Consider the following 14,773-nt stretch of genomic DNA (forward strand, 5'->3'; position numbering starts at 1 on the left):
AATTTTGCTTATGTCTGATCTTCTTGAAATTAAAATGAAAAATGTTTCTGTCGACTTTAAATGAAACACAAATAGCCATAAAGTACTTCATTGTATCAAGATCTTTCACAAATTCCAAGTATAATGTAATATCTGATTACAGAGGCATCAACATATTCAAAAGGCCGGAAGATGTTGTAAGATTCAATTTACATTAATGACCTCAAATGGTCATTCATTACACCTGGATCACCAAAGGGTCTCAGCATTATTGGTTCATCTGTTTTGGGGGTTTCCATGTCAAGTGACTGATTATGTCTAATGTTGTTCAAAACTGTTGTGCATGTTTGCTAAATGATCAAAAGAAGATTTACAAATTTCTAGCTTCCAAATTTTAATATTGTTTTGTGTAGTGGTCTCTTAAGTGAAGGGTGTGCAAATCCGAAGGTTTGGTGCCATTTTGAAAATTTTAATCTTGTTTCAAATATTGTAATTCAGTAGATAATTTTTATAATCCTGAAAACTTGGTAGCATATTTGAACAGTTTACACGATGCACATTCTGTAAGTCTTAAGTCATTTGGCTCCCTATGTTTGCTTCATGTGCCAGTCAAGGTTTGTCATGACAAACTTTATCCGAAGTAGAAGTAGCTTGATCGCCTTGTGCAATTAGTTTAGAAGCCTCCCCTTTTGTCAAATTATTACCTAATATCTTGATTATGAAACCTTTAAGTAATTAGTTTTGGTTCCATAGTTTTTGAGATAGATAGGGGTGAAGTTGCCCAAATTTTATACAGAAGTAATCCTAATATGTGAGAATGTATGTCTAATCCATACCTGCTTTAACTGTTATTTTAAAGAGGGTCACTTTGTCAACAAAACATCTCATTTCTGTTAACACTTTTTTCTTAGAGGTCTACAGTTGTCCAGTAAAATTTTTCATGCAAGTGACTGATCGAGCATTGCAGAGAAATAGGGACAAAAGGATGAAAAATGAATTTTTATCAAACTTTGTCTTCTATCACATCAAATCAGCACCAAATTTTTACATTTATTGTCTTGCTGTCAATTTTTCCCTGGAAAAAGAATTTCTGCGTACACAGTTTGGTGACTGAGCTATAGAGTTAACGAAATAATTATAGAGATGTTCTTATATTGGTAACTGTGTGTTCTGGACTCCTTTATTTTTGAGGAGGAATGTGATGCCACAGACATTAATTAAAAGCTGTTACAACAGTATATGAAGCATTGATTGCTGTCTCAGGTGCATAATATACTTATTTTTGGTTATTCTATTTTCATTTGTGTGATATCCTATTCATAACATGGTAATGAAACATTTATGAAACACTCAGAATATTCAGGAAGTTCTTATCTTTTAGATTCACATTACACAAGAAAAAGTAATCAACTTTAAAAATTTAATCATACTTAATTTTTTTAGGTCAAGTAATACTGCTTATAAGAGTACCTAATGAGTTCAGCAAGTGAAGAAATCTAACAAAGTGTTCTCTTGGTATGTTTCAAGTTTTAATTTGTTGATGTATAATACCAAAAAAAGGCTGTTAAAAATTGAAGATTTTTCTCTCTGAAACACAGCAAGCTGGAACTTTCCAACTTCTATTTTTCTATCCTGCCAAATAATTAATTTTTTCTTTTACACTTCAACTCGTCTGACTAAATACACTGAATGCCTACTACACATACTTGAAATTTCCAAAATACTTACATACAATATTTCTAATTAATATATTATTCAAGTGGTAGTTTTCAGTCGAACGATTGCAAAGATATATTGACACTGATCAGCTAGAACATTTTGACCACCAACCTAGTACTAATGTAAACTCATCCAGGTGAGAGCAGCATCACCTGATGAGTAATGACTGCTGGTCAGACAAATGCATGGCACATGTCATATCAGCAAGCGTGCTTTGTGCATGTAGAATGGGGAAGGTGCCCAATCTCTCTCAGTTTGGCCGAGGACAGAGTGTAATGGCCTGGAAGCTTGGCAAGAGCATTTCGGAAACTGCACAGGTTGTCGAGTGTTCAAGGATTGTTGTGGTGTCTTCAAAATATGGTAAAACCACATCCATATTTCATGGGGTTAGGAAGTCACCTTTCATTACAGATGTTGGACATCCAGGCTGGGCAGACTTGTAAAGCAGAACAGGTGGGGACTGTGCTGGAGCTAATATCAGACTTTAATGCTGGGCAGAGTACAAGTGTGTCTCAACAAATAGTGCACCAAACACTCCTAATGATGAGCCTTTGCAGCCAACAACCCATGCATGTTCCAATGTTAATACCACGACATCAGCAAATATGACTGAAATGGGCACATGACCATGGGCACTGGACATTGGCACAGTGGCAGAGTGCTGCACGGTCTAATAAATCCCAATACCCTCTTCACCATGCCAATGGAAGATGCCTTCCAGGGGAACAGGACCTTGATACCTGTGCTGTAGGGTGGAGACAAACTGGTGGCAGCTCCATTATGCTCTGGGAAAATTCATATGGGCATGCATGGGTCCAGTGGAGCTCATGCAAGGCACTATGACAACCAAGGAATATTGTACACTGTTTGCTGACCACATACACCCCTCCATAACGATCATGTTTCTGATGCAGTGGCATTTTTCAGCAAGATAATACACTATGTCACAAGGCCCTGAGTGTGACAGAGTGGTTCAAGGGACATAGTCATGAGTTACAATTGATGTGCTGGCCCCCGAACTGAGCCTGATGAAACACATCTGAATTTTTATTACGATGAGGAGTTTGCCCCCTCCCCGGAATTAAACTTGGGTGTACGGATGTGGCGTCAACTCCCTCCAATGACTTACCAAGACTTCATTGCTTCCATGCCATGATGGTCACCACTGTTATATGGCTATTAGATAGTTGGTCATAATGATCTGGCTGATCGCTGTAGTTTTGCTTGAAATCATTTTAATAGAGAGTAACTGATAACTGAAAGTTATTGCTGCAGCATGTCATTTGGAAACAGTGTGACCTTATCAGTAGCTCTAATAATACTGACACTACTCATTAGAAAGGTCTCATTTCATTTTTTCTGCTAACCTCATTCAATTTTCTAAAAACTTATTAACTTAAAAGCCATCTGTAATTAAAGACTGGTCACACCCAAATTTACTTTTGCCAATTGAGCCTCTGCACTTGATAGATTCTGAGATTTAACATTATGCTTTTATTGCACTAAGTATTCTGGACCAAATAACGACCTTCTTTATTCAGCAAGTCACTAATTAAGAACATGCCAATGAACAAGTAGTGAGATGTCCAAGTATTGTTCTCATATAAAAACCAGCCCAGTTTTCAAGTGATAGGAATCTCATGCATCATGAAATACTGCAGCCTGAAGTATACTTTGGTATCAGCTTTTCAATGCCATGTTGTGGTTCAAATTGCAATCAGGTTTGGTTGGCAAAGTGTTAACAGCAATTTGAGTTCTCTTAGGGCTTTCCCTCTAAAAATTCACAGGACCAGGAAATGCAATTTAAAAGATTGTGTCAAATAAGTAAAATAAATAGACATAAGGCTTAATAAGCAGCCAACCAACTTGGTTAGTTGCAGCAGCCAGCAAATTCTGGTACACATGACAGAATGAACTGTTCTCATTATATTCAACTATTGTTAGACTCAAAAGAAAAGATGTGCATTTGTCCTCATGCTGAGACCATAAAGATTCTCACTTTCACACAAAATGAGAAATCACTGTCACTACTAGCACAACCTTTTCTCTTTAAACTATCTACCCATTTGATCCATTCACTCAAATACAAAATATTTCTGAGATTGGAACAATTCCTTGGTGTTAAAGGGAGAATCTTAATTGTCTCAGCATGGGGGGAAACTTACATCTTTTCTTCGAGTCTAACAACAGCTGAGTATAATGAGAGCAGTTCGTGCTCTCATGTTTACCTGAACCTGCTCGCTGCTGCAACTCACCAAGTTGGTTGGCTGCTTTTTAAGCTTTATGCCTGTTTTTACTCATTTGACATGCCCTTTTAAATTAGATTTACTGATCCTGTGAATTTTCTGGTGGAGGAAAGACTTGAATGCATGTTTTTTTTTAGGACAATGCATTCTGTTTCTTTGCTGTTTACTGGTACAAATTTCTGGTATGAATTTCTTTTATAACTGCTGGAGTAAAAGTTAAAAAACAAAATCTACTATAACCAAGCAATTTGAAAGGAACATTCATTACTTACAAGGCAAATGAGGCTAAGAAATCAACTTTTTTAAGTTCTGTGAACACAAGAGAAAGCTGAATCAAAGCCCTGCTTGCTACATCAATTTGAGAGTTGCCTTGGAAAAAATGCAGTTGGGTCATATATGATTGACCTGAAAAAACTGGAGCATAAACAGTGGCTGCAAACAGATTGTACATGACTTGAAACTAGGCAACAGCCAGTATATGATTTTGTCACAGAGATGGGATCAAATATCCCTGACATGATAATTCACCATTTTGTTTCAAAAAATGAAATGCAATATGTAAAAACTATGAAGCAAACCCTTAAACATGATGAAGTAACTGGAATGTTTGATTTTTCAGAGAATAATTTTTTTGTTGTACCAGAATGTTGTCTGTTGCAGTGGACAAAAATACGCTTGTTGGTACAATGGTGGGTTCTTTACTTTCATCCAGAAGGAGACAAAACATTAGTACACTTTATTGTAACATCAATAATAAGAATTACTTAACTCTGTAAAGTCAATTTCCACATAGATGTCAGCTATGAGTATCTACAACTGTCTCTGAACGTCAATTTATCAAAGTGCATATTTCATTTCATTTTATTATATTCCTGTATATCATTTACATGATGTAGGAATTGTCACAACAAAGTTATCATACTAGCACATAAAATATTAGTTCACATTACAACAACACATGCAAACCTAACAATGCTTTGCAATTGCTAAATCTCTCTCTCTCTCTCTCTCTCTCTCTCTCTCTCTCTCTCTCTCTCTCTCTCCCTCTCCTTCCCCCTCCCCCCTCTCACTGTCCATCTCCTCCTTCTCACTCTCTGTGCCCCTGTACCCTGCCACCCCCTCCGCCTGCCCATCTCCTCTTCCCACTTTCCTCTGACCCTGGATCATGTTTATTGTCATTGCTAACGTAACTTTCATTGGGAATTGAAGTCGCTTAAATGAATGGGTAAATTCGTTGGTGTCATGGGTATATGGGGTATGGGACAGGCCTCTCTAGCTGCTGGATCTATAAAGAAGTAGCTTCAATAACAGTATTTTCCATAGTTTAAATCTGGGAATGGATAGTATTACAATGTTAGCTGTAAATGTGACTTTACTCTTTTAAGCCAGCTGCAAATAAGAAAACAAAGTAGCCATACATTTGTGTATAAATAAAAATGACAGTGACAAAGGAAAGAAACGCTCATTTTCACAGCACTTTCTTTCTCACAGCCAGTCTGAAGAGAAAACCCGGACACAGTCATTTAAGAAACATATAGCCTCCGCCCATATGACTGTTAGTTAGAGCAAAAATTTGAAGTAAATTGGTCAATAACTTTTCAAGATTTTTGGTAACAACCTTTTCCCTTTTTTATGTATACTGTTTTCCCTTTATATATTACATATGTATATTTATATATATATTAAAAGTGCATTAGAGCAACATGTAAAAATCTGAAGCTAAATGGGAAATAAATTTTTGGAAACCACATTTCTCTTCATTCATTAGTATGGATATTTCTGTATTAAAAAATACATGTTTCTATATTAACACATTGACTGCCATAATGATAGTTGGACCATGTTTTGCTATGCCACACTGAAATCACGAAATTGTCAATTTATGACTGATCTGGACTGATAACAGGCATGAGCCATGTATGGCTCATGTGGCCCAACAACAACATTTTAACACAATTATAATCAGTGGCCATATGTGGCTCACATGATTTAAAACCGCAATAGACATAAAAAAATCGTTTTTCAAGAAATGATTCAAACAGTTAGATTATTTGATTATATTCACTACATATAATATTGTTTACAATTTTTTTACTTGGTCTGACAACAATGTTCATGAATAAAGATCATAGAACATTCTACTTCTTCAACACAGCATTGTGAATTTCACTAAAACACTCGTTGGATGTAAAATGTCAAATTTATTGCATTTAGTGCACACCCTCTTCATTTTCTTAGCAGCATCTGTTTTTCCTCTGTTCTTCACAGGCACTTATAACAGCCCATTCATCTTCTTCAACTGCTCTCCTTTGGAAACTCTACTGTCACAAGGCAATGGCTATTATCTACATAGAATGTTTGTAGTGTTGCTCATGGATGTGGATCTTTGGCATTCAATAGCAGTAGAACCAAGAGCTCACTGAAATGAATTATTTGTATGCAAGACTTGGATCCTTTGCTTGCCAAGTTGTACAGTACTTGAGCATTTACAACAGATGTGTCATTGAGAATGAGCTCAGCTGATCAGTTGCAGCAATAAATGACTTGGCAACATTGTAGTCATCGACTGCTTTGGGTTTCAAAACTTCCATGCCATTTTTACATTTTACAGGCACCATATCATCCTTATGTTTGGTAGAAATCATCAAAACATCCTGTTTATCTTTCCATTTGATCACGGAGGTTTTTGTGTTGCTGTGTGAACATATTGTTTGCCCTTTTTTCAGTTTTGCAGATATTACAGTTTGTGGGTTACCTTTTCTATTACTCCTAAGAGTTCCAACAAGATGGGTAGAAGTATTCATTAGTTCTGTAGCCAATGATACCCTACTGTACAAATTGTCACGATACAGTGTCCTCCCATTGTGCAACAAAGGATCAAGTAACTCCATAACTACTTTTTGTGGAAGACAGACACATGTAGTTGCTTCTTACCAGCACAGACTTTGAGGTTCTGTGTACAGCCAGAAGACTTTCACCCCATACCTATGCCTTTTGTCAGGTACATATTGACGAAGTGACAGATGTCTTCTAAATGGGATAATAGTCTCATTAATGCAAATTTCCTCTTGAGGACAAATTGTGTCCTTGAATTTTGGTACTATCAGGTCTAAGAGAGGTTGAACTTTGTGGAGTCTATCCCCTTCAAGCCTAGTATCATTATTAGAAGGATGAAATAATCTGAGGAGTATTTCAAACTGATTATGTGACATAATGGAGCTAACTTTGTTAGAGTAAACCATCGACTTGCTCCAGTAGCGAGCTAAATTTGGCATTTTTACAAAGCCATCCACATTATAATGCCAGAGAAACATTTCATCTCTGCTATATTTGTTTCTTTCCTTTTCATTAGCCAGGAATTGTGACTGAGTTGTTGAGAATCTATTTTTTGTTTTGCATATTGATTTGTTTCAGCCACAAGAAACTCAAACATATTATTATCAGTGAAATTAAAATATGCTTCCTCTGGTGAACTATTGCTCAACATATCCCAAACATCATTTGATAAAGCACGGGGAAAGTATATGGGAAATATCTTTGGCTCCTCAGTAGCATCTACCCACATTATATCTGTGACATTGGTAATATTCCCATCTGGTGTTTCATCGGCATTAGTTTTGGAACTATAGCCAGCTTGTATAACACTCACAACCACATCATTTTGCAAAAGTCACTCTCTTTATTATCACTTTCAATAAACTTCTGTTACTTTGTGTGGTCTCTAACACAACGTTCTTTATCAGGCTCATAATCAGGGTTGCTGTCTGTGTTATCAAAAATGTTACTTTCACAATTTGATAATCTATCTTGCATAGTTTCATTCACTAGCTGTTCAAGTTCATCAAAAGTTCTTTTGGCCATAATATTAAACCAGGAAACTAATCAAATACACAAATGTAACTTCAATTGGCATACACAACTAATCAGCAAAACTAACAAAAGGCTACTATAGCTGAGTCATTGTTAAGTATATCTCTGATGGTTGCAGTTAGGAATCCCCATGGCTACCATAAGCAAAAAAACTGAGTGCTATGAACATGAGACTGTTCAGTGGAGCCACCACTTTTAAAACCACAGTTGAAATAAATTTTCTGTGAGCCCTATGAGTTTCACGACACCTCTAAACACAACTCTGCATGTGAGCCAGTTACGGCTCACACAGCACACAATACAACATACACGTGAACCAAATATGACCGACGTGGTGTCACAACCCATGTAATTGTAATCTGACATTGCTTCATGTGGCAGTCAATGTGTTAAAAAAAAGTGCGGCCTATATCTGTCCAAATGTTTATTAGACTAATGTGTAAAAATTATAAGTAAATTGCTCAAGAACTTTGCAAGATTTTTGGGAACAGCATTTCTCTGTTATATATTATATAAATATTTAAACATTACACATATTTAAAATTGTCTGTCTGAATGATTATTAGAGCATAATGAAAAATCAAAGTTATTAGTCAAGAACTTTTCAGGATTTTTGCTAACAATGTTAAAAAATGACATGTTTTCACATAGTAATTGAGATGTAACAGTCCATAGAAACCCATTTAAAACATGTATTTTTCAATCCAATTTGAAATAAACAGGAATCACTGATGGAAACAGAAGGTAGTGGTACAGATAAACCTAAAATTATAAAATTGTTACAATGAAACTGGTTACTAAATTATAATTGTATTGAAGTATATAGCTCCTATAATTGGTATGAATATTTAGCATTAATGTAATTAGGTGAAATCTGGAACAAATCACTGAGTACAATGATCAAAGTCATTTCTTTGAAAATGAGATAGATTTGTGTTGAAACAGTATCTAAATTAAAGTCTATGGTATTTAAAGGAAAAACCAACTGAGAGAATCAAAACTGATTAGAAAGTTAAAATGTAATTAGCAAAAATGTTATAAGTGATGTGTAAACATAGGCAGTTCTTTAGGTGTTTTGTCAATAATAAATAAAAGACTTATTTTGCCACATTCAGTGAGACATTTGGAAACATATACATAAGTAGGAACATTTTATGAATCATGCATCTTTTGTATTTAATAAAAATAGTAAAAATATTGATAATACTTCATATTTTGAGCATTTGGACACTCTTCAAGCAATACCGAGGATTGTTGAGAATTGTATATAAAAGGGGTAGCCATGTTGGCACTAGAGAGTCAGTACTTTATGATCATTTGATGGAGTAAGGTGTATGACAGTGTCTTCTGAGATGTTGTGCAAAAAGCATGTAATGGCTTACGTGAGTACTTTATGTAAATTCATGCAGTAAGCATGTCAGACTTGGCAAATTGTATGGAATATATAAGAAGACTGATCTATCATTACACCAGCTTACATAAATGGGTTAAGAACTAGGTGACATAATAAAAAGAAGCTCTGAAACACAACATTTAATTTAGTCATTCTTGGCATAAAACACCATGTTACAGTCGACATACAGTAACTCATTGTTTGTTACAGCAATGGATTAACAAAAAGGAATGGATAAGTACAACCCACAATATTGTATGAATTTTAATATTTTATTTTGCAGTATTTGGTTTGACAGTTCTTTTTGAGATGTATAGAAGTTGCATTATTAGCAAATAGTAGTCAAAGTGAAAGAACCCAGCAGGCGGGAAATTTCACATGCGTTGAATGGAGCAGGGATATGTCATGAGTCTGTAAATTAATCTTACATTTTGTTTCAGAAAGTTTGTAATTTTATTTTGTATTTCAAAAATTCATGAAGAAAACAACTGGACAACATAAGAAAATTGAAAAATGGAAAATACAATAATGGATAAAAAGATATGGTAATCAGCAGCACTACAATATGAAGAATGTAATAATAAACACCAAAAATTAATCAAAAAGCAGAGAAGAAGAATAATACCATAAGTACAAATTTTATCTCTTTTTTTTTTTATTACTTGTTGGAAAATTTTTCATTAGCTTTGTTAATATGGAAGACAACAGAGAGGTTGACATAAATAATCAGAATAGTGCAAATGTTACTGGGGAGGAAATAAATGATAATGATGCAAGTATTTGCTCCTCAATCCATAATGAAGATAATGTAGTTAATTGAAACAACCAAATTGGGGAAAACACTGATTACTATAATGTAAGTGAAGGTTCACCTTTTTGTGGGTTCGAATCAAGTGTGTCTGTCATGGATAGATTAGTTCAACTAATGGTGGAACAGAAAAAGTTGACTGATGAACATAAAATTTCTCTCGATCAAAAACTTGTCTCTATTGAAAACAAGTTAGATGGACATGGGAACCAAATAGGTGAAACAAATGATAGCTCAGAAACATTTTGGGTACAAGTAGACAAAAATACCAAAACGTGTCAGTTGTAGTGGGTGAAAGTTTCTGTCACGGATAGATTAGTTCAACCAATGGAGGAACAGAAAAAGTTGACTGATGAACATAAAATTAAAACTTGTATCTATTGAAAACACATTAGATGGACAAGGGAACCAAATAGGTGAAACAAAAGATAGCTCAGAAAAATTTTGGGTACAAGTAGACAAAAATACCAAAACGTGTCAGTTGTAGCGGGTGGAAGTTTCTGCTTTAAAACAAGAAGAGCAAAATGTTGAAGGAAGGTTAGATTCCATAGAAAGAAAAGATGATAGTTGCAAAAAATTTGCAACCTCAGAATTTTAGCATTTAAAAAAGTTTAACGAAGATGAAGTGAAAAAATTTACCAAAACAGATAAAAGTATTCAAAACTTTGCCAAAATTGCAAACGATAATTTTACAGAACTGAAAGAAGATGGAGGTACATGTTTAGGGCAAATTTCATTTCAAAATTCAGGAAATTGATGACACTGTTACTATAAAATCTTCTAGCAACTACAATCATTTTTGGAATAATACCAATAATACCAATATCAAAACCTTTTCAGGGAAAGGGAGTATACATCCCGACAACTTTATGTTTCAAACTAAAGATAATTTAAAAATTAAAGTCGTTAAAAAATTCCTAGATGGTGAGGCTCTCTCGTGGGCTAACCAGACAATCAAACCTGACATGACTTTTTGTAAGGTTGAACGTGCTTGTATGAATAAATTTTGGTCAGAAACTAGACAAGCAAGAATCAAGTCCAAGTTCTTAAATGGCCCAAATTTCAAGCAAGGTAGTGGTCTAAAGAAAACATTTTGTGAACAGCACTTAAAAACATTAGTGCATTTAGATAAGCCACTAGATGAGATGATTCAAATTGATGCTTTGAAAAGATGTTTGCCACAAAGTGTACGGTGGAGTCTAGTCTATGGGCCTGACATCACTATTGAGGAATTTTTGAGATGTATTGACAAATTAGACTTAGCCTGAGAAAGAACTGAAAGGTATAATGACAGGCAAGATGACAGTAGAAATAGAAACAGTGGAGCTTTCAATGACCATTTTGAACATTAGGATACGAGAGGAGATTTTAGAAGCGAAAATTATAGAGGAGAGTAACAAGGGAACAGTAGATTCAGAAATGATGACAGAAGAAATGAGGAAAGAAATGATTGGCAGAGACCAGAGAACAGAAATTTTGAACCAAGAAATAGTCAGTGGGGACAAAGTCAAGGAAATAATGGTAACAATTTTGATAACTTAAGGAATGGTCCGGGAACAAAACTATGTATCCAGAAAACAACCTGAAGTGAACAGAATGAATTTTGATAGGGAATTTTGGTAGAACTTTTTATCTGAAAACAAAGATGAACAAAAAAGGAAAAGAAAATCTAAATTCGAAATAGATGAAAACATTTTGACAACGTATTAATGTAGTGGTAGTTACTGATAGTGATGAAAACAGATCTGATTAGTATGGTTTAGTGAATATGTTGAATGATTGTGAAGTGAGTGAAAGAACTGATACTGGTGTTGTATGTAGGGAAGCTGATAATCATGTACTTAGAAATGAAAGTGAAGATGACAGTGTTATTCCAGATAAAATTTCAGTAAGCAATAAGCAGGAAAAAGATGATGATGTAGTAGAACAGAATGATCATAGTGTTGAAGTTGTTGGTGTATTTGAAGAAGTGTGTGAAAATGGAAATGAATTTAGTGTTGAGAATTATACTAAGTGTGATGATAATGTTTCTGATGATGATGATGATTATAAGGTTGATGACACTGTATCACTCACAGAATTGGATGGAATGGTATATGCAGAAGTTAACATTAATGATTGTATGGTGTTTGATTCTGGAAACTCTAATGTAAGCTTGAGTGATGATTTTGAAACAAGTAGAAAAGTACATTATAGATTAATTTTGCCAGTAGATGTTAGTGATACTGTGTCTGAATGTATTAATGAAAATGAGAGAGAATTTGATCAGTGATAAAATAGTGAAAGTAGTTAGTGACTATGGTAACAAATGTAACCATAGCAACTGAAGGTTTAAAATCATAAATGAAATTTGTCAAAATGTGCATTTAGTGAAGGAAAGTTCTTTTGAAAATCTAAAAGAGTCATCTAATCATAAAATAATCAGTGAATGTGTAGAAACAGTAGAAAAAATACATGATTGTGACAAAGGGGTGAATTTCAGGGATATAGAGGAGGATCTGTTATTTCAAAATAAGGTCAATGAAATTGGTATAAAACTTGGAGTCCATATATTGCAGTACAGATTTCTGATTAGATAGGAAACTGTCTTCTGGACACAGGTAGCCCAACTACAGGATTATCAAAGATGCTAAGAGATTAAAAACAATGAGAATTTCACTGAATTTCCAATAACAGGGGTAAGGGTAAGAGGTGCAACAGGAAAAAGTAGTAAATTGATTACCAGACAAGCCTTACTAGATTTTAAATTAAAGATGTGTAATTTGTATAAGGATGTTTAGTGACTAATGATTTGAATGAAAACTTGATATTGGGTATGAACTGGATAGTTAAGGCAAAAGTAAATTTTATCTGGGCTAACATGAAAATAACATCTGTTGAACTAAAAAGTGGTATTTGTGGGGAAGTTAGGATTGTAATGTAAGATCATGGCCAAAGTAATCTGATTAGGGGGATGCAAGAGATTAACAGTGATGGTTATTGTGAGGAAGGGGAAGAATTTTGTATTAGTGATAACAATGTTGACTCCTACAGTGAACTGGTAGCTAAAAAAGTGTCTGAAACTGAAAGCCTTAAAGGAGAGAACAGAAGTGAACTTGGGGATTTTTTGTGGGATTATAAAAACATATTTGATTTAAAACCAGGGATAGTAAAAGGGTATTGATGTAAACTGAAATTAAAAGTCTATGATCCACTATTCATTAATTCTAATGCTATTCCCATCTGCAAAAGAAAAGAAGTGGAAAGAGAGCTTCAGAAAATGGAAAAGTGGAAAATAATAGTAAGAAGGTGTCGTTCATACAATAACACATTGGTGGTGGTTTCAAAACAAGATGGGGGTATCCAACTAGTACTTGATTCAAGACATCTAAATAAATATTTAGAGAGAGAAACTGACCATCCTGAAAGTATAGATGAACTGCTTAACAAGTTTGAAAATGTAAGGTATATGACTAGTCTTGACTTAACTTCTGGGTTTCATCAGATTGAACTGGAGAGAGATTCTAGAAACTACACTGTATTCATATATGCAGATGACATTTTACTATCAAGCAAGACCTGGGAAGAGCATATACAAATATTAAAGGAAAATGGAAAGAAAATGAGACAGGGGAGTATGACATCAAAATTAGAAAAATGTATATTTACAAGGAAACAATTAAAATTTCTTGGCCATTGCGTAAGTGAAAAAGAGATTTTGCCTGATGCAGAAAAGATTGAGGCCATCACAAAATTCCCAAAACCTAGGAATAAAAAATATTTGAAGTCATATTTTGGACTAATAAACTTTTATCAAAAATATGTGAAAACTGTGAAATTTATTATTTAACAAAGCATATAATTTTTTAGGGAGTTGGTTGGTTGGTTGTTTGGGGAAGGAGACCAGACAGCGTGGTCATCGGTCTCATCGGTTTAGGGAAGGAAGTCAGCCGTGCCCTTTTAGAGGAACAATCCCGGCATTTGCCTGGAGTGATTTAGGAAAATCACGGAAAACCTAAATCAGGATGGCCGGACGTGGGATTGAACCGTCGTCCTCCCGAATGCGAGTCCAGTGTCTAACCACTGCGCCACCTCCCTCGGTTTTTAGGGAGTACTCATCCATATACCTACTGCTGTCTCAGGTTCATGTCGTCTACTGCAACATGGATTTTAGATTAAAAAATACATACATTCAGGTTCAAAAAATTTATTCTAAAATATGTTATAATTGTACTGAGATGCTTAAAACACTTCCTTAAGTCATTACACGCTTCTTGCATGGAGTCTAATAAAATACTGCTCTCAAATGCCAACACGGCTATCCTCCCGACCTGGTACAGAAGCAAATAACCAGAGCCACCTCCTCATCCCCTCAAACCCAGAATCCCCCACAGAAGAACCACAAAAGTGCCCCACTTGTGACAGGATACTTTCTGGGACTGGACCAGACTCTGAATGTGTCTCTCCAGCAGGGATACGACTTCCTCAAATCCTGCCCTGAAATGAGATCCATCCTTCATTAAATCCTCCCCACTCCACCAAGAGTGTCTTTCCGCCGTCCACCTAACCTTCGTAACCTGTTAGTTCATCCCTATGAAATCCCCAAACCACCTTCCCTACCCTCTGGCTCCTATCCTTGTAACCGCCCCCGGTGTAAAACCTGTCCCATGCACCCTCCCACCACCACCTACTCCAGTCCTGTAACCCGGAAGGTGTACACGATCAAAGGCAGAGCCACATGTGAAAGCACCCACATGATTTACCAACTGACCTGCCTAC

The sequence above is a fragment of the Schistocerca serialis genome, chromosome 5, assembly GCF_023864345.2.
Source record: "Schistocerca serialis cubense isolate TAMUIC-IGC-003099 chromosome 5, iqSchSeri2.2, whole genome shotgun sequence".
Taxonomy (NCBI): Eukaryota; Metazoa; Arthropoda; class Insecta; order Orthoptera; family Acrididae; genus Schistocerca; species Schistocerca serialis.